Genomic DNA, 22369 nt, shown 5'->3' with positions numbered 1-22369 from the left:
AGGAAGGAAGGAAGGAAGGAAGGAAGGAAGGAAGGAAGGAAAGATGGTAGGAGGGAGGGAAGAGGGGGAAGGTGGGAGGGAGGGAGGGAGGGATAATAAAGTAAAGAAAGATAATTAAATAAAAAGTAATGATTTTCAAGAACTGTAACTGACTACTTCAAAGCTAGAAGAGCAAACCCTTTGAATGTATGTGTGCATAAAGCATGGATAAATATGTTTGTATGAGACAAATGCCTTTTCATCATACAAGCATCATTTTGTTGTTTTCTAAAAGTTTATTTATGAATAGGTTTTTTGGAATGTCAAATATAATTTACCATAGAAAGAATGTTTCAAATGAAGGGTGTGTTTCCAAGCCAGCCAAACAAGATCAAATATTCTCTCCAGTGAGTTTTAAAAGCTGATATGGTTTGGATCTGTGTCCCCACCAAAATCTGATGTAAAATTGTAATCTCCAATTTTGGAGGTGGGGCCTTGTAGAAGGTGATTGGGGGTGGTTTCTCATAAATTGTTTAACACCATCCTCTTGGTACTGTTCTTCTGATGTTGAGTAAGTTATCCAGGAGACCTGACTATTTAAAAATGTGTGGTGTCCCTCTCCATACCATGCTTCTGCTCACACCATGTAACATGACTGCTCTCACTTTGCCTTATTCCATGAGTAAAAGCCCCCGAGGCCTCCACAGAAGCAGATGCTGCCTTCCTTTAGAGCCATGAGCCAGCTAAACCTCTTTTCTTATAAAACACCCAGTCTGAGGTATTTCTTTAGAGCAGTGAGAGAATTGACTAACACAGAAACCTAATAGTTATTAAAAATAATTGCACTTAGAGTCAGAAATCTTGGATTTGAATCCTGAATCTTTACATTATTGATGACTACTAATTATTTTGCCTTATCCTTGAAATCCAGGAAATTACACAATGCCAATTTTTCTATTGACTGGTTCTTCTCACCCTATTCATTTCCCTGGACAACCTTTCTCCTCTTATTATTTATTAATATGGTCAAGACCTAAAATTAACTTAGTATGGCATTAGTAAAGGCTGTGACAATAATCTGAAGCTTTGAGTGTGGGTAGGAAGGGTTGGTACCTGTGTATTAGCAATTCCAATACAGTAGAAGTATTTAAATCATGGCTCTAACACTAACCAGCTCAGTGAATTGGACTAGTTCCTGAACATTTTAAAGCTTCAATTTCTTCAGGTAAAATGAATAGTATGATGGCATCTATCTCAAAAAGTTGGATTACATGAGAAAATGCATGTAAACTGCTTAGCATAGTGTCTCTCTGAAGTATGGTAATAATTAGTACACTATATATTGTTATCAAATAATTTATATTATTCCCTATTAATATTAATGGAAATATTTTAATAAGAATTTTATTATATTCAAAAGGAAAGGGGCGGTAGGTAAAGCAAGATGGTGAAATAGAAGGTTTCGCCAATCACCCCCTGATGAAGACATTAATTTTAAAACTAACTACACCAAAAAAAGAACCTTCATAAAAAACAAAAATTAGGTGAGCACTAACAGTATGTGGTTTTAACTTCATATCACTGAAAGAGGCATAGAAGAAGTAGGAAAACTAATATTGAACCAACACCACCCCTTCCCCACAGCCCAGAAGCTGCTGTGTTGTGTGGAGAGTATTTCTATGTGCTAAAGAAGGGAGTGCACAACAATTGTGAGACATTAAGCTGAGTTCTGCCCTGTTAGAGCACAAAGGAAAATTAGATCAAACTCAGCTGACATCCACCCATGGAGGGTGCATTTAAATCAGCCCTAGGTATAGGCAAATCACTGATCCCAGTAGTCCAAACCTGAGTTCCCACAAGCCTTGCCACCATGTGTTAAAATCCTTTCTGGTTCTAAATAAATTTGAAAAGCATTCTAGGTCACAAGAACTACAACATATAGGTGAGTCATAAAAATAAACTGGGCCTAGAGCCAGTGTACTGGGTGGGGGGCACTTGATCTACTTAGGTACAAGGCAAGGCAGCTAAAAGAGTGCTGGCATTACCTCCTCCCCTAACTTCAGTCTGTGTAACTCATGCCTCTGAAAGAGAATCCTTCCTTCCACTTGAGGAGAGAAGAGGGAAAAGGGGGCAAATTTTTTCTTCCATCCTGGATACTAGCTCAGCCACCAGGATAGCACAATGGTAAAAGCCATGAGGCCTCTTTTTTTAGGCCCTAGCACTTGGACATTTCTAGACACATCCAGGGCCAGAAAGGAATACTCAGCCTTGAAGTAAAGACCCCAGTCATGGCAGCTTTCATAACTTGGTAAGTAAAGAGCCTTTGGCCCCTGAATAACCAGCAGTGATACCCAGGTAGTACATCGAGTGTTGGGTGAGATTCTGGATTCTGAGACTTGCTGACGTCAAGTGACACTCAACACATTCCCAGCTATGGTGGCTATAAGGCAAGGTTTTCTCTGCTTGAGAAAAGCAAAGGGAAAAGTAAAAAGGACTTTGTCTTGTACCCTGAATACCAGCTTGGCAACAGGGGGTAGGGCATCAAGTGGGCTCTTGGAGTCCTGTATTCTAGGATTCAAACTTGAATGACATTCCTGGATGTGCCATAGGCCATAGGGGAGGCTAGGTGCCCTGAAAGGTGAGTCCCAGGTCAGGCAGCATTCATTCATTGTAAGTTGACATAAGAGCCCTTAGGCCTTAAGAGAACATTGGTGGTAGTCTGGCAGTACTTCCCAAGGACATGTTGTGATGGTGGCCACAGGGTGGACTTTCATTGCTTTCGTTAAGAGGATGAAAGAGTGGGAAGGACTAAAATTTGTGATTTGGGTCCCAGCTCAGCCACAGTACAATAAAACATCAGGTAGGCTGCTAAGGTTTTTGGCTTTAGTCCCTGGCTTGAGGACATCTCCGGACCTGCCCAGGGCCTTAGGGAGCTTGTCACCCTGAATGGGAGAAGACAAGTCTGGCTGGTGTTGCCATCTCCCAATTGTAGAGTCCCATGATGCTGAGTGAACATAGGCTAGGCAGAAGCTGGGTTTATGCCTAATGCAGTATAGTCCCAGTGATGACAGCCAGAGGGGTACTTGTGTCATTCCACCCTTAGCTTCAGGCAGCCCAGAACAAGAATATCTACCTATTAATTCATGTAATTTTCTCAGATCTTATCCAAGCCCACCAAGATAGTACTTTTATGATTCTAAAAACCCCAGCTTTACTGGGCTTGAGGTGCCTCCTAATGAAGATATGGCTTAGATCTCAACAGCTAAGTCCTTTTAAATACCTGGAACGTCTATGGGATATAGTAAAAGCAGTATTAAGAGTGAAATTTGCAGCTATAAGTGATCACATCAAAAAGAAACTTAAAATAAGTAACCTAATGATGTAGCTTAAAAAAAAAGCTAGAAAAGCAAAAGCAAATCAAACCCCAAATTAGAAGAAAATAAATAATAAAGATTTGAGTAGAAATAAATAAAATTGATATGAAGAAAACAATACAAAATATCAGTGAAACAAAAAGATTGTTTCTTGAAAAGTTAAACAAGGTTGACAAACGTTTAGCCAGACTAAGAAAAAAAAAGAGAAGATCAAAATAAATTCAGAAATGCAAAAGCAGACATTACAACTAATACCACAGAAATTCAAATGATTATTAGTGGCTAGTGTGAGCAACTATATGCCAATAAGTTGAAAAGTCCAGAAGAAAGTGACAAACTCCTAGAGACATAAAACCCACAAAGATTTAATGAGAAAGCAATCCAAAACCTGAACAGACCAATAATAAGTAACAAGATTGAAGCTGTAGTGAAAGGTCTCCCAGGAAAGCCCATGACCAAATGGCTTCACTGCTAAATTCCACAAAACATTTATAAAAACTAATACCAATTTTACTCAAACTATGCCAGAAAATACGGAATAGGGGAATACTTCCAAATTCATTTTATAAGGCCAGTATTACCCTGATACCAAAACCAAGTAAAGATACACCAAAACAAAACAAAAAACTGCCGGTCAATATCTTCGATGGATATTGATGGAAAAAATCCTCACCGCAATACTAGCAATCTGAAGTCAACAACATATTAAAAATATCATGCATCATGACCAAGTAGGATTTATCGCTGGGATGCAAGCGTGGTTCCACATACGCAAATCATTCAATGAGATACAGCCTATCAATAGAATAATGTATAAAAACCATATGATCATTGCAATTGATGTTGAAAAAGAATTTGCTAAAATTCAATATTCTTTAATAATAAAACCCTCAAAAACTAGGTAGAGAAGGAACTTGCTTGAACATAATAAAAGCCGTATATGACAGACTCACAGCTAGTATCATACTGAATGGGGAAAAACTGAAAGCCTTTCCTGTAAGACCTGGATCACAACAGGGATGTGCACAGTCATCACTGCTATTCAACTTAGTACTGTACATCCTAGCTAGAGAAATCAGAAAACAGAAAGAAATAAAGGGCATCTACATTGGAAAGAATTGAGTCAGATTATTTTTGTTTGCAGATGATATAATCTTATATTTTGAAAAATGTAAAGGTTCCATGAAAAACTATTAGAACTGATAAATCCAGTAAAGTTGCAGGATATAAATTCAACATACAAAACCAGTAGCATTTCTATATACTAAGAGTAACAATCTGAAAATAAAAATGTTAATCTTAGTCACAACAGCCACAAATAAAATTGAATACCTAGGAATTAACTTAATAAAATAAGTGAAAGATCTCTATAATGAAAACTGTATACTGCTGACAAAAGAAATCTAAGAGGATACACAAAAATATGAGAAGATATTCCATGTTCATGAGTTGGGAGAATCAATACTGCTAAAATGTTTATGCTACCAAAGAAATGTACAGGCTCAATACAATTTTTATCTAACTGCCAATGACATTCTTCACAGAAATAAAAAAAAATTCTAAAATTTATATGTATTGCAAAAGACTGACAATACCCAAAGGTATCCTGCACATAAAGAACAAAATTGGAGGAATCACATTACCTGACTTAAAATTGTACTACAGAGCTATAGTAACCAAAACAGCATGATGCTGGCATAGAAACAGACATACTGCTGGCATAAAAACATAGAGCAACGTAATGGAATAGAGAGCTCAGAAACAAATCCACACACCTACAGCGAACTCATTTTCGACAAAGGTGATAAGAACATACACTGGGAAAAAGAGCCTCTTTTATAAATGCTGCTGGGTAAACTGGATTTCCACATGCAGAAGTATAAAACTAGATCCCTATCCCTCCCATATATAAAAATGAAATGAAAATGGATTAAAGACTTAAATCCCAGACCTCAAACTATGCAACTACTATAAGAAAACATCAGGGAAACTCTCCAGGACATTGGTCTGTGCAAAAATTTCTGGAGTGATACCAGACAAGCATAAGCAACCAAAATATAAATGGACAAATGAGATCATAGCACGTTAAAAAGCTTCTGCACAGCAAAGGAAAAAATCAGCAAAATACAGAGACAATCCACAGAATGAGAGAAAATATTTTCAGACTTCCTATCTGACAAGGGATTAGTAACCAAAATATATAAGGAGCTCAAACAACTCTATAAAAATATAATAATCCTATTAAAAGACGGAAAAAATAATTGAAATAGACATCTCTCTAAAGAAGAGATACAAATGGCAAACAGGTATATAAAAAGGATGCTTGACATCACTGATAATCAGAGAAATGCAAATCAAAACTACAATGAGGTATCATCTCACCCCAGTTAATATGGCTTCTATTTAAAAGACTGGCAATAACAAACGCTGTAGAGGATGTGGGCAAAAGGAAACGCTCATGCACTGTTTGTGAGTATGTAAAGTAGCACAACCACTACAGACAACAGTTTAAAGGTTCCTCAAAAAACTAAAAATAGTGCTATCATATGATCCAGCTTCCTGTTACATACTCCCCCCAAAAAAGGAAATCAGTATATCAAAAAGATATCTGCACTCCCATGTTTATTAGAGCACTGTTCACAATAACTAAGATTTGGAAACAACCTAATTATCCATCAATAGATGAAATGGTAAAGAAAATGTGGTATATACACACGATAGAGTAGTATTTAGTTATGAAAAGGAATGAAATCTTGCAATTTGCAACAACATGGATAGAACTGCAGATCATTATGTTAAGCGAAATAAGCCAGTCGCAGAAAGACAAACATTTCATGTTCTCATTTATTTGTGGAATCTAAAAATAAAAATAATTGAAGTCATGAACATAGAGAGTAGCAGGATGGTTATCAGGAGCCGGGAAAATCAGTTGGGGGGTAAGGGAAGGTGAGGATGGTTAATGGGTACAAAAGAAATACAAAGATTAAATGAAACCTACTATTTGATAGCACAAAAGGATGATTATAGTCATTAACAATTTATTATACACTTCCAATAAAGTATATATATGGATTGTAACACAAAGGATCATTGCTTGAGAAGGTAGATACCCCATTCTCCATGGTGTGATTATTACACATTGCATGCCTGTATCTAAACCTTTCATGTACCTCATATACACACACCTGCTTGTACCCACAAAAGTTAAAAATTAAAAAAGGAAGTGATTGTAGCAAAGCTTGTCCTTTTTTTTTTTTTTTGGCAAATCTTTTCTGTACAAATCCTTGTGTCTCTTACACTAGTCCCTAAGGCAATCAACCATTTTGATGTTTCCTGAGGAGATACAGTGATTATCTAAATAACATAGACCTTAAAATTTCATAAGCATTGTACACTTGCATGTCTCTGGACCTTGGAAATCTTCAGTGCTCCCAGCATTCATAGCACTGGGATTAAAGCATCAACATGATGCTCATCACTGTATAAAATCTCAGGGTCAGCCAGAAATTCTATATCAATTTTGTTACCTAACAAGTCAGTTTATCTAGTGCAACCCTTCAGTTGGATATAGATTTATTTTTTTATAATTTTTACAAAGAAATATTTAAAATTTCAAGTTTAAAATTGTGACTGTTCAATAGCCCACGATACAGTTTTTCTAACAGCTGTTGGAAAAACAGAAAAATAATGAAAACTTGCATCATTAAATCCTAGGTATACAGTTAAACTATTGAAGAAATCCAGAAAATGTTTCCAGTAACTCCTCAACTAAATTCAAGAAAGCAATGTGAAGCTCAACAGATAACACCTACAATCTCTCCATAAACTCTCATTACTTCCATTTTACCAATGAAGAAAAGGAAACTCGGTGAAATAACTTGCCCCAAATCACACAGCCAGTAGGTGGCAAAACCAATGTTTTTCAGCCCTGAGACATTTATTGTGTTACAAAGGATTTTATTGAGCTCTTAACTTGAATTTCTAAAGGTATCTTAAACTTAATATGAACAAATTAGAAATTCTGATCCTGCCATTCTCTGCCGATTGCTGAAACCTATGTCATACCTAGTGCTTAGTATCTCTGTAAATGATAGAACCATCCAACAAGTACATCAGGCCAAAAACACAAAAGCACAAAAATGCTAAGACTCAGTCTTGACTCATGTCTCTCTGTCAACCTGTATATGCAATATGTTAGTGAGTATGTCATTCCTCCCTCCAAATATTTTCTAAATCCAACCATTTTTCTCCATCTCTACTGCTACACTACTAGTCTGGGCCACCAGTCATGTCTCTTCTATATTACTTCTTTTTTTATTTTTATTTTTTTTTTCTGTAGACAGAGTCTCACTCCGTCACCAGGCACCAGGCTGGAGTGCAGTGGTGCAACCTCGGCTCACTGCAACCTCCATCTCCCGGGTTCAAGCAATTCTCCTGCCTCAGCCTCTTCTCAAGCAGTCTCCCTGATTCACTCTTCTCTTCACACACACCTTGAAACATATTTAAAAATTAAGATTAAATCATTTTCTTCTTATACATAAAATGCTTGAGTGGCCTTCTGGATTGCTCTCAATCCCATTACTGGGTATATAACCAAAGGATTATAAATCATTCTATTATAAAGACACATGCACACGTATGTTCATTGTGGCACTGTTTACGATAGCAAAGACCTGGAACCAACCCAAATGTCCATTGACGATAGACTGGACAAGGAAATGTGGCACATATACACCATGGAATACTATGCAGCCCTAGAAAATGATGAGTTCATGTCCTTTTTAGGGACATGGATGAATCTGGAAACCATCATTCTCAGCAAACTGACACAAGATCAGAAAATCAAACACCACATATTCTCACTCATAGGTGGGTGTTGAACAATGAGAACACATGGACACAGGGAGGGGAGCATCACACACTGGGGTCTGTTGGGGGGGCAAGGGGGGACAACAGGGGCTGGTGTTGGGAGGTCGGGTAGGGATAGCATGGGGAGAAATGCCAGATGTAGGTGATGGGGGGATGGAGGCAGCAAATCACATTGCCATGTGTGTACCTATGCAACGATCTTGCATGATCTGCACATGTACCCCAGAACCTAAAGTACAATATAAAAAAATGTCAATAAAAAATAAAATAAGAATCTATGAAGGGGTCACAAAGGCCCTCTATTAACTGGTTCTTATGAACTTCTCTGTCCTTATCTCCAACTGCTCTCCTCATTCACCATGTTATGGAACATTGACCAACTTTTTAGTTCCTTAAACATGCCAACTTGCTCCTGCTTCATGGCCTTTCAACATGCTGGTACCTCTGCCAGGAAGTTTCTGAGGCAGATTTTTAGAAAGCTCCTTCATTACTGTTCTGCAAATCAGCTCAAACCCCACCTCAAGGATTCATTCCCTCACCACCTACTTTAAGTTATTTCCTATCTCTACTCCATCACCTTTTGTGTGACATCATTTATATGTGCTTTCTTCGGTGCAGTTGTCACTATTGGAAATTATCTTTTTCATTTATTATTTTTTGGAAACAAACCCAACCAAATGATAAAGGCTATTTATTCAAATCTTGCTGTAGCAATGAGGTTGGCCACCATCACTTGTGTTTTGGCAGAGACTCAAAAACAGGCAGAAGAGTGGGAAAGCTTCATAGTGGAAGAAAGGGGGATACTACAGGTATTCCCTGATTGTAGGTTGTTGGCATGAGAAAGCTGGAGGCAGGCTAATTAGAATAGAAAAGGGGGCCCTATGTGATTGGTTACGAGTGCCTATTTGGCTTTCTCTGATTGTTCCTAAGTTGGTGGCAGGAACAAAATAGGGAAACTGTTAGTTATTAGTCAAGTCCTGGCCTTTGCGGGCCAATTGTTCCAAAAGTTATTGTTTTGCTTTTTGATTATTACTAAAGATAGACGTCTGACTTTCTACAAATCTGACTTACAGCCAGGCGGCTCCCTGGGCTGCTTATAGGAGTTAGTAATGTGAAGAATTGGTTTTCTAAGCAAAATGCCTCAGGCTGTTAGTCAAAGTTCTGTTTTCATATATGGTCTTGCCATTATTTGTTTACATATTCAGTCGCTCAGTTTGCTGGTCATAGATGTTACCCAACTGAAATTTAAACTCCAGGAAAACACATTCCTTGTTAATCTTGTTGAATATAGGCTCCCTAGTGACTAAAACACTAGTGCATAGTAGGTGCCGGTACATAGTAGGTGTTCGATACATATTTTACAAATTAATGATTGAAAGATCAACTGAGTTATTAAATTATTTGCAGATATATATGTATTGTCTCTTAAAGCTTTAAAAATACTTGTTTTCATGAATGTTTCCAGAAAAGTACAAAGACTTCTCGTTGGTCCTCATGATTGACTGATTTTGTTGATGTATTAATCTGATATAGTTCAACCTTACTAATTCAGTGCCAGTGAAAGAATTTACTTACTTTTAAAATGAACATTACATTCTATCACAGATTATTTATCAAGGCAGAATACGCACAGTATTAATGGCAACTCTTAACAATAAATGGGTACTTTGATACTGGCTAGGTCGAGGCTCTTTTGCCTGTGTCATCAGTGGTTTTAGGAAAGTACAAACTAGTCATGATTGGCCCCCTTACAATTTAACAGATTTAAAAGACAAAGATAATAAATTGAATTTTCTAAATCCGGATAAGGAGCTGGTTATAGCCATATGTAGTTTTTTTTTTTTTTTTTTTTTTTTTTAATTTTCCATGTAAAGGGAGTTTAGGCACAAAGGAAAAATGGGTATTAAATGCCAGTAATGAATCTCCCCAACTTTATTTCTAGAACTCCCAGAGCATTTAGATAGAGGTTCATTTACTTAACTTGTATTATTTAGATCAGTTTGCATAACTACAGTCTCCACTAGCCAGTGAGTTAAAGGGGAACTATGTGTAAGAACTGTGATCCATTCTCTTTTTATTTTTTTATTTTACTTTAGGTGCCTATATATCTGTCATTTTCTTATGTTCCCATAACCTAACATGGAGTAGGCATTTAGTCAATATTTCTAAGATCAAAGAATGAATATTGCTCAAATTTTGTGTGATATAGCAATTTCTAGGATAGCTCTATGAGGCTTCCCATGGTAGCTGTCAGGCTAAGCTGGTAATACAAGAAAAAGACCCCAGAGAATATCTTTCTGACCTATAGCTAACATCCTGTAGGACACAAAATACTTGCTGTACTTTTTTTCACATATGCTAAACATAGTTTTGCAGGTTCAGTAACAGGGCTGTACTTAGAAACCAGGGCTAAGATGATTACAGTGATGATATTCTTTGGGAATGCTTTCTGGATTAAACCAAATTGTGCACTACCTTAACCTTGTGTGGAAATCTGTTTTTATTCTGAAACTTCTGGCTTTTTAAAACATCGTCTTGGTGGGTGGAACTAAAGAAGAGTACACGCCTCCAAGGAACTTGGCTTAGATGTAAACTGGTAAAATATTTATGAGAGGCAATTTGTCAAAATATATTTAGAGCTCCAAATACGTGTATATATCTTTACTTGGACATACAGCTTTCAGGATACTTTTTTAAGAAAGTAGAGAAATCACAAATGGAATATACAGGTAATGGGGTACTAGACAACAGTTCAAATTCTTATTTTGGGTAGGTAAGAATATCTTTATGCTGTAATACTAAATTTAAAAAATCTAAAGTATAGCATGTATACTATAATTCTGATTTCCAAACATACTAAGAATATTGATAGTTGAGACTTTACAAGGTAGCCAAGGAGAGAGGAGTGAAAAAAAAAAAAATAAGGTGAAATGGGCGAGAGGTAAAAGATAAAACATCACCATGTCAGGAAATAGACACCTAAGAGTCAGCTGCAGCTTATGCCATTTTCCCCCACTTTTCAATGAATAATTCCAATCAGCAGCCAAGTAGGGGACAAAGGTAAGGGATTCAGCCAATGTATGCTCCTGGAAGCCTGTTAATAATATTGTGCTGTACCAGGAGAACAGCCGTATATCAACCTGCCGTGTTCCATGGACACAAAGCCATGCTGGCATTACAGATTAGGAATTCACATATCTATTGAGCCATTTTAAAGTGCTCATTTAGTTTATACTGCAATGATTTATAAGACTGTCATTTTATAATAGCTTCTATTTATTTCCAGGATACCCATGTATTAATGGGCACTAACGAATTGCAGGATGCTAGGCAGCATAGAATATGGTTACACATGGGCCTTCTCTTACAATCTTACATCCATCTAGTTACAAAATATACCCTAATTTCACCACTGAAACAAAGCTGATAAGATATCGTAACAAGCTGACATAAATAATGGACTTTCTAGTTTAAAAATTGTATCAAAGAGATTCCTTATGATAAAATGACATAATTATTGCACCAGAGGCCAATGCTCTCTCACTAAAACAAATTACTTTGGGGGACATAATTCATTGACAATTATATAACAATAAATGCAGAAGTGTGTAACAGTGTCTATAAAAGACATTTTACTGGCAATACGTATGTTGCAAAGACTATTGGCTCAGGACAGATGCTCTCTAATAATTGAAATTTTTTAGTTTCTACAGTGAATATTTTCTAAGTTATCTATGATATTAGATTTGAATTTTAAAAACACATAATTTATAGTTGATTCAGCTCAACTTACTGAGAGTACTTTTCTGATTTAAAAGAAAATGTTCTTACTACTTCTTGACTCTTATACTCCAAAATTTAGCACAGTAGCTTGCAAGTAGTAATGAAGAGAGGGTTTTCAGATCATAATGATAGAAAACCCCTACTTCTGTAGAAGAGACAAAGCCCTCCAAGGTTGGAGAGTTCGTAAAGAAACTATGCACAAACTTTGCTGAGGAAAAATAGAATTGAGAGAAAGACAGCTCTTCTGGTAGAATGACCTCCTAGGCCAGGCAGTAAAGGCATTCTCTACAGAAATGTATAATTCATATATTTTGAGAAAATAATGGATATCGCAGCAGAATGCAGTGAGTTCAGAGGTAATTTAGGGGCCATCCTGAAAACTGACTATACAGTAATGGTTGTGTATTCATAAGGAAATGACAATAATTTATTCTCTACAGGACTGAATAAAGTGATATTAAGCAAGCACAATTTCTTTTAAGAAGCAGGCTAACTATAAGGTAGACAGCCAAAAGGAGAAACAAAGACAGTTATAGGAAAGAGACTTCACCGTTTACAGAGAGATTAGTGAATCCTAGGGACACTGTAAGGTCTCTTTACAACCATACCATTCCAATTAAAAAGTATGATGCCCAGACTGGGAACCTAGGGAAACCTCATCTCTACTAAAAATATGAAGAATTAGCTGGGCATGGAGGTGTGTGCCTGTGGTCCCAGCTACTTGGGAGGCTGAGATGGAAGGATGGTTTAAGCTTGGAGAAGTCAGGGATGCAGTGAGCTGAGATTGCGCTACTGCACTCCAGGCTGGACAACGGGACTTAGATCCTGTCTTAATATAATAACAATAACAATAATAGTAGTAGTAGTTAATAAAGTAGGATTCTAGAGTAATTTCCTGGTAAGCACAAAAATACTATACTTTATCAAGAGCAAATCAATTTGGACCAAATAGTCAAACTATGCATGAAAAAAGACATTGAGTAAGCAAGTATGCTAGAAGCTCCTACCTAAAAGCCAAAAGCAAAATTGTTTTTAATCTTTTAATATAATTAGCTTATACTTATTTATACATAACCTACAACTTGAATACTCTGATACCTTCCAAAAAATCACATTTTAAAGCCAGCCAATGATGATAATATCACCTCATATTTCATTTCACAATATACAGATTATAAAAGATATGCACATTGATTAATTTGTCTAATCTCCATATATAATATGCCCTTATGCCCTATACAATTTCTTCCTGAACCAACCTTTCATTGCTGCTGAGGCAGTCGGTATGTACACATACATACAGAATGCATCTCATCTTAGCTTCACTTGAACCTGAACTGTGTTCCTCTTGCTTTCTGCAGTGGTGTTTCTTTGATACTATGAGGCAATTCATCTGCACTCACGCATGCACAATCAAAAGTATGAGAGTGTTAATATTTCATGGACAGACTTGCTAGAATTTACAAATAAAAATACATGATGCCCAGTTAAATTTAAATTTTAGAAAACCATGAAAAACCATTTAGCATATGTATATCCCATACAATATTTGTTGTTTAATTGTAAAAAACAATTGTTTATCTGAAATTCAAATTCAACTGTGTATCCTATATTTAAAATGCCAATCTTACCAGCGGGGTAACACTTGTCCAGTGTAGGGTTGAAACTGGTGGATGAATGCTTTCTTTTCTGCTTTTCGGTGAACAATTCTGAATTGTATTCTATACAACAATTCAGAGGTTCCTAGTGGGATGAAACTCCAGTTGGCCATGGCCATAACCAGCTTACTATTGTATACCTCTGCTAGTTTCCCCTCCTTTCCATTTAGCTGTCCTTGGACTTTCATTCCTGTATGCTAGGATTATCACATCCTAAAATAACCTACCTGCACAAAATCCCTTCTCTCATGATCTTTTTTTGGGGTCAACTATGGCTAAGTGAGCTACTGGCAAACTCTTTGAAGTTATAGTAATGTTACAGCTACAATAAACCACTTTATAAATGTGAAGACTAATTTCTATAGCGTTCAGATGCATTGCTTATTGTCACACAGCTCAGTAGAGGAAGATATCAAACTCAAACTCGGACCTCCCGAGTTCAGGTTTGATATCTGCACTTTCAACACCACCACCATTCTTACATTTATTTCATGCTATATTTTTAAGAAAACAAATTCTTTTAGTATTTCTGTGAAAATGATGTACTAACGCCATTAGGATTAAAAAACACAAATTCTTACATTTTCTCACAAAAATTAATCTCTCCAAATCCAAATAAACAAATAACTAGCATCAACATTTACAAACATATTATTTCACACATATTCTGTACATCTACATCCAGACAGAAATATACAGAGACAAATAAAATTATATACTATATATATATGTGTGTATACACAAAAATAAAATGCTATTAATTTTGTGTATGTACGCATGCAATTTAATAGCATACTGTGTATTATATACACACAATTTAATAGCATTTTATTTTATAAGTAAAATTATAAGCACAATTTGAATTTAAGAAAAGGTAAAGAAACTTTTGGAAATGTTTCACTTCAGATACCTGCTTCTTTACCACAAGAGATAGTATTTTTTTAAAAATCTCTCAAAGAGTAATAAAACAGATTGTTAACAACATGAAGAAATAAGTCATTATTAGTTTTAATTAAATATGTAATTTTGGTACAGTACTAATTGCTCATTGTGAAAGATTAGATGGTTTACTTTTTCACATTTCATCCTATCTTCCTGGCTCCCCACTTGCCAAATTTTATGAATTATGTCATTAATTTTACTTAGTGTCAAAGCTTCTAAATGTACATCCTGTTTCGTAATTATAATTTCCACATTTTTCTTTACTATTAGTTCTATGTTGCAATGGATCTAAATCTAACTGACCCCATATTCTGTCTTCTTCATTCTTAAGGTATTTATTTTAATTAATCTCTTAATTCGCTATGGATTTCTCATAAAACAGAGTTTGCTTGCTTATTTTAAAGAAGGGCTTTTGGATGCTGTACTATCTTAGTTTTTTTTTTGTTTTTTGTTTGTTTGTTTTTCATGTTTGAGGCTGTCTGTTTACCTGATGTTTGAATGAAACGTTTTCTTGTATAATATTATTGATTCTCACATGCTTTCCCTCAAAAATTTAGGAATACATTTTCATGATCTTCAGGACTTGAGATTGATGCTGGAAAACATAGGAAACAACCAGACGTTTTCTCCTTGCACATGATTTGCTTTTCTAGCCTGGATGCCTAAAAAGTTATATTTTTATCTAATAAATTAAATAACTGAACTAGATTAAATATTCAAACATCTTGTATAAAAGGTTTCTGCAACACACTGTTTCAGTGTGTATATGTAAAATTTTACTGTTTCTGTGTTTGTTTATTATACTTTTTCTTAAGAGAAGGTAAGCTTCATGAGTGCAGGAGCTTTAACCTCCTTGGCCTCCACAACAGAGCCAGACCTACTGTAGATAAGTAGTATGTATTTGATAAATAAATGTTGTTGAATAGAAGATTTTCGTATTTCCAAAAATTTTCCCTTAAATATATTTCTATGTAATTCCCATATATTGTCTCTACCCTCCATATCTTTTGGCTCATTTTTTTAGCACGCTAATCATTTTTCCTTTTTATCTGCATTCACTGAGATTACCTGAAGGCTTTCTTATATAAAAGCAATATTATTCTTTTTTTGAATATATATTTTATTGCGTTTTAGGTTTTGGGGTACATGTAAAGAACACGCAAGATTGTTTCATAGGTACATACATGGCAATGTGGTTTGCTACCTTCCTCCCCATTACCTATATCTGGCATTTCTCCCCATGTTATCCCTCCCTAACTCCCCACCCCCTGCTGTCCCTCACCTAGTTTGTCCCACCACAGAACCCAGTGTGTAATGCTCCCCTGCCTGTGTCCAACACCCGCCTATGAGTGAGAACATGTGGTGTTTGATTTTCTGTTCTTGTGTCAGTTTGCTGAGAATGATGGTTTCCAGGTTCATCCATGTCACTACAAAGGACATGAACTCATCGTGTTTTATGGCTGCATAGTATTCCATGGTGTATATGTGCCATATTTTCCCTGTCCAGTCTATCATCAATGGGCATTTGGGTTGGTTCCAGGTCTTTGCTATTGTAAACAGTGCTGCAATAAACATTTGTGTGCATGTGTCCTTATAATAGAAAGATTTATAATCCTTTGGATATATACCCAGTAATGGGATTGCTGGGTCAAATGGTATTTCTATTTCTAGATCCTTGAGGAATCGCCACACTGTCTTCCACAATGGTTGAACTAATTTACACTCCCACCAACAGTGTAAAAGTGTTCCTATTTCTCCACATCCTCTCCAGTGTCTGTTGTCTCCAGATTTTTTAATGATTGCCGTTCTAACTGGAATGATATGTTATCTCAATGTAGTTTTGGTTTGCATTTCTCTAATGACCAGTGATGATGAGCATTTTTTCATATGTTTGTTTTTCTTAACTATGTCTTTTCTGGTCTTCTAATATTTAAGCTTTCTTTTACAAGATACAGATTCTTATTATTTTTTCTAAACTGAAATGCTTTTAAGAATTTTCCTTCAGTTTCTTACTTTGCTTAATTTAGTTTAAGATCTTTGTTTTTCACATTTTAGCTCCACTCTTTTATGTAAATTTATGATTAAAATGTGATAATTGTACATATTTATGGATTACAACATAATCTCTTGATGCATGCAGGTATTGTGTATTTATCAAAACAGGGTAATTATCATATTCATCACCTTAAACATTTCATTTCTTTGTGATGCAAGCATACAAAAATCTCTATTCTAGCTATTTTGAAATATGCAATACATTATTAACTTTAGCCATACAGCTATGCAATAGAACAAAATAATTCATTCCTCCTATGTTACTGTAGCCTTGTACCTGTTGGCCAACCTCACCTCATCCACCCTCCTCCCTCTCTTCCTTATCCTCTGGTAATCACCATTCTACTCTCCACTCTTATGAGTGCAATGTTTAGAACCTACATATGAATGAGATAATGGAATATTTCTCTTTCTGTGCTTGGCCTAATTCACTTAATGTAATATCCTCCATGCTCATTAATGCTGCTTAAAATAACAATATTTCATTTAATTTTATGGTTGAATAAAAGAGAACCTAACTTCAAAATATACTGCACAACTATAATAACCAAAGCAGCATGGTACTAGCAGAAAAACAGATACATAGGCCAATAGAACATAGTAGAAAGCCCCAAAATAAGCCTATGCAACTATAGTCAACTGATTTTTGACTAAGGCACTAAGTGCACACAATGGTGAATATACAGCCTCTTCAATAAATTGTGTTAGGACAACTGGATATCTACATGCAGAGGAATGAAAGTAGACTCTTATGTCATCTGTACCCTTAACTCAAAATGGATTAAGGACCTAAATGTAAGACCTGAAACTACAAAACTATTAGAATAAAATCACAGGGGAAAAGCTCCATGACACTGGTCTAGCCAAAGATTTTTTAGGTTATATGTGTATATGTGTGTGTGTGTGTGTGTGTGTGTGTGTGTGTGTGTGTGTGTGTGTTGTGCAGAGAGCATATATACATATATGCCCTGTCTTTCTTGATCTCAAAACACCCTACAGAATGGGAGAATACATTTGCAAATGATACATCTGATAAAGAACTAATACCTGAAATGCATAAGAAAATTCAAACCACTCAATAACAAATACACAAAAGCAGATATCCCAATTGGCTCAACTCTTTTTATTTATTTGTTTCTCTTTTGCAGTGTGTAGGGGGCAGTATTGTATCACCTAGTCTGTTTATATAGTTGCCCTGTGATTTCTTTTCACTTTTTTCATTCATATTGGTTCTGTCTAGAATTGGCATGCTCCTGGCTAGAATCTCAGGGCTTGTCATAACTTTTGAATTTTTCTTAAATTTAATATGAAGTACAGGATTAACTTTAAATAGTTGTGAAGTATACTATAGTCTCATACTGGGTCTTTTTGATCTTTCAGTCATACCTCCAGTTAAGTTAGTGCACAGTCTCAGAAGCTTTGTTTCTATCATTCAACTCTGTTTTTCATTTTCCCTATTTTGTGTCTTCTTCCCCAGCAACTGTTTATACTACATGATAGTCAAAGATAGGAAAAAATAAGGACACCTTCCCACTATTTTTCTCTGAGAATTTTGTATTCAGGGAAGTTTTAGAATTTTGCTGACTCAGCAAAGCTGGGATGAAGACTGAGGGCTGAATTAGAAGGCATGCCCTTCACACTGAATATTGAATATTTGTTTCTTTATTTGGCAACCAGTTTTATAAATGTGTGGATTAAAGTTGTAGCTACTCTTTGTTTAGTTGATACTGTTTTTCCTGAAGTATTTACAATTGCTATTTTTATTAGTTTTGTTTCTTAATTGGGGAGTAAGCTTCTATGATGTAGTATCATTTTGCCATTTTTACCTGGAAGTTCCTTACACTACCTTTTCTAGAATAATTTCAAAATTCCCTTAATAAGTGTATCTTCTGAAAGCAGAAGACAATGTCTGTTTATTTTATTTCCTTTTTTTTTTTGGCATTAAACCAATTATTCATTTATCCATTCACTCTGCATCTGTGAGTCATCACTACAGTCACAAATAAAAATGAATTGTCTGTTTATTTTCTAATTGAACTACTTAATTAAAAACTCTTGGTTGATGTCACTGGACCCTGCAATACTTAAGCAGAAAAGTCTCTTAAAATTTTAGCAACTATATCAAACAAAATTTATTCCAGGAAATCTTTTCCTTGAATAGAAATCCATTAGCAGCATTACCAACAATCATAGACTTAAATCAACTCAGGCAGTAGGGAAAAAAACAATTAATTGCTACTAAACAGACATAAGTAGTTAAAATACATTTTTCTCCCCCCAGGAAGTGGGTGTGGAGATGTCAATATTCCATTCTTAACTGCACCTTTTTTAGAGGCCATATATATCATACTGGTAAAATCAAATTAATAGAAATCGAAAAAGAATACTTAATTCAGAATACTAAAAACAATCTAAATTTATTTAGAATAGATAAGCAAAAGTGGGTTATATTGTTTTCATGTTTATTTAATTTTGAACCATTTATTATTTTGTGTTAGATATCACAAGTCACTATTACACTTCTCAACTGTACAATATATCAAATAGAAAGCCACAGCCATGTCCACTTTTCACTGCTTTCTGAAAAATGACATTAAGTTACTTACACACAAAATAAATGAGGAAGTGTGTGAACTCCATCTTAATTTTGTCATAATAAGATACTTTAGCTCTATCAGAAAGTTTTCTCATGATATGCAAGAGCATATTTTCGTGTTTTTTGTATCACTGGATTCTGGACTGCTGTGCTCTCTGTCTTAGACTATATCTTCATTCAGAAATAAATCAATCTATTAGTAAATCATGTTCAGCAAATAAACGAGCATCAAGACATTTCAGAGTTGGCAGGGTCTTTGGAAATCAACTACCATTCATATGATTAAATATGAGAAAAGGGAAAGTGAGAATGGGAAAACTCATTGTTCAATAGTTATACAGTATAAGAACTAGGATCAGAATTAGAGACTTTTCATGCCCAGACTTTGCACACTTTTCCCACTGCTTGACTTTCTCCTGGATTTGACTAGATTTTTTGCTGTTTTTTTTTTTTTTTTTTTTTTTTTTTTTAGTTTGTTTAAACTAAATTATAGCATGTTTGCCAGAATTTAATTAACTAAATTAATGATTTGACTTTGTGTGGACCAAGCATCACTGTTTAACAAATATTTTAAATCTACAAGCTATTTTTATACCACCCCCTTCACCCCCATTTTTTTTTTGAGACTGTGTCTTGCTCTGTCACCCAGGCTGGAGTACAATGGCGCAATCTCTGTTCACTACAATCTCCGCCTCCCGGATTCAAGCGATTCTCCTACCTCAGCCTCCCCAGAAGCTGGGATTACAGGCAGGTGTCACCACAGCAGGCTAATTTTTGTATCTTTAGTAGACATTGGGTTTCACCATGTTGGCTAGCTGGTCTTGAACTCCTGACCTCATGATTCACCCACCTTGGACCTCCATTGTTCTTTTACTCTGTACTGTTCCCTCCCTACTGATCCTTATTCTTTAAGGGGTAACAAAGGCTTACTTTGAGAAGGTTTTATAACAGACACAGTAATTTTTTTCGTGGTGACCACCTCCAGGGATTTTGCTTTATAATACATTCTAGGCATTAGATTTCCTCTCTTAGGCATGAAGATCATTCTCACACCAACCCTTAAAATGTGCTGGCTATTATCTACTCTCTCAGTCAAAGGCAATAGCCCAGCACTTACTCTTTTGTTCATCCACCTGCCAGCAGACATCCCTTATGTGTTTCCTCTGTACCATGCACAGTTCAGAACAGGGATTGGGCCTACTTTATCTTTCTCTGTTACTAGAGATTACAGGCCCAGTCCCTGTTCTGAAAACATTTACTGTCTAGGTCTCCAAAAACAAAGGAAATAACTTGTTTTGTAACAATAACAATAACAACAAATAAATGGAATCAGTGTTCCATCTCTGAAAGCCTTTCATATGTTAGTTTAGAAACAAACTGAACAATGGAGACTTTATTTAGTATCACAAAAAAAATAGAAAATGTCACTTGAAAATATAATTGTTCTTTGACTGAAGAGCAATATTTTACACCATCGCCTCATTAAAACTGCTGGGTTTTCTATAAATAAAAGACATTGGATGAATCACTATGAGAACCAAAATTGGCATTATTTGTCTTTTAAAAAAACATAATTGTTTTCACAATTGTGTCTACTACATAGACATATTGATTTGTTCATTTCCCCTTGGGAGAAAACCAAGATACACCAATTACACCATCCCAGTCATTTTTCAGAATGAATACCTATAGTTTCGCACATAACTTAAGGGGAATTGAAATGTCATCTAGATATTATTTCCCTCCTACCAAGATATTATCCAGTGTATTATTTCTCACTGCCAGGAGGGTAAACATAAAGAATTACATTTGCAAATAGCATAGCTAATTTTAAGACACATCAATTTTCATGTGTGAAATGAGTGCGATAATTGTCTGAGTGTATGACAAAATATGCATGAAAATGTAGACACATATTTGAGGTGTAGATTTAAGGAGTATGCTACAATAATGAGCAAAATCTTGTACATTCCCATTAACCATTTGAGATATGTAGGAACTTCTCCCCAGCAAAGAAACCTAAGAAGTAAGACAGAGCTGAGATTTTATGTATTAACTCATAAACAAGTATAAGACATTCACTTCATTTCAGAATTTATTCCTAAACTGATGAAAAATATTAAAGCATAGACCTTTATATGCATATGCAAGTATAAGCAGATGGCTGTGTCTGGGAGAGTAAAACATGTAGAAATGCTGTAATATGAGTATCAGTAGGGGATATGCAAACCAGAGTAGAAAAAGCTTGTAGGGGACAGACAGTTGGCTCCTAAAATCTGAATGGATGATCAAGTCAACAATGTGGTATCCTCTTTCTGTGTAGATTAAAAGGGCAGAATGGGTCAAAAAGATTTTGTTATAGAGATCAGAGAATAGTTCTACAGAAAGAAGGGTCAAAGAACTTTATGTCAATTACATTGGTTTATAAATGAAATAGGCTTCCTTGTAAATATATATCCCTCCTGTAACAGATGTGTTCCAGCAAAAATACTTAGATTGGTTAATCAAAAGGTATGCTGTATGATGTGATGATATTGATTGATGTTTTGTGCTTTTTAAAATTATTAATATAATTTATAATTGCCTTCTACTCTAGAATTTTTGTTGTTGTTGTTAACTTTATTTGTAAGATGCATTTCATATTATGAATTTTAGGTTTCAAATCACAAATAAATCACAAAGCAGTTAAACAACAACAAAAAAAAATTGGGGGAACACTTTATATAAATGTGACCTTAGTTACTTCTCACTTTTCCAGATCAGGACCCTCTGATATGCATATTTCAAAACTTTAATCCCCAACTACAAGTGTAAATATAGTTTATAATCACCTTTCTTGTCACTTGAAAGAGAAACAGAAAAGAGGAACAACTATATTTTGCTGTATAGGGATTCACAGGAGTTTCATGGGAAGTAACAGCAGAACACAGTGAAGCCTCACTGGGGCTTGCTCTACATGATAGAGATGATCATTGTATGAGTCATAAATTTTTACAATCCTTGCATTTAATAGGCCATAGCAAATTAGAATTTCTTTATCCTAACTGGAAAATCAGAGGATAATCCAATTATTCCTGTTTGTGTTAGATGGTTCTTCCTGGTCTAATCAACAA

This window comes from Sapajus apella, unplaced genomic scaffold, assembly GCF_009761245.1.
Source record: "Sapajus apella isolate SASKATOON/1434 unplaced genomic scaffold, GSC_monkey_1.0 scaffold93, whole genome shotgun sequence".
Taxonomy (NCBI): domain Eukaryota; kingdom Metazoa; phylum Chordata; class Mammalia; order Primates; family Cebidae; genus Sapajus; species Sapajus apella.
This window is presented reverse-complemented; position numbering follows the sequence as displayed.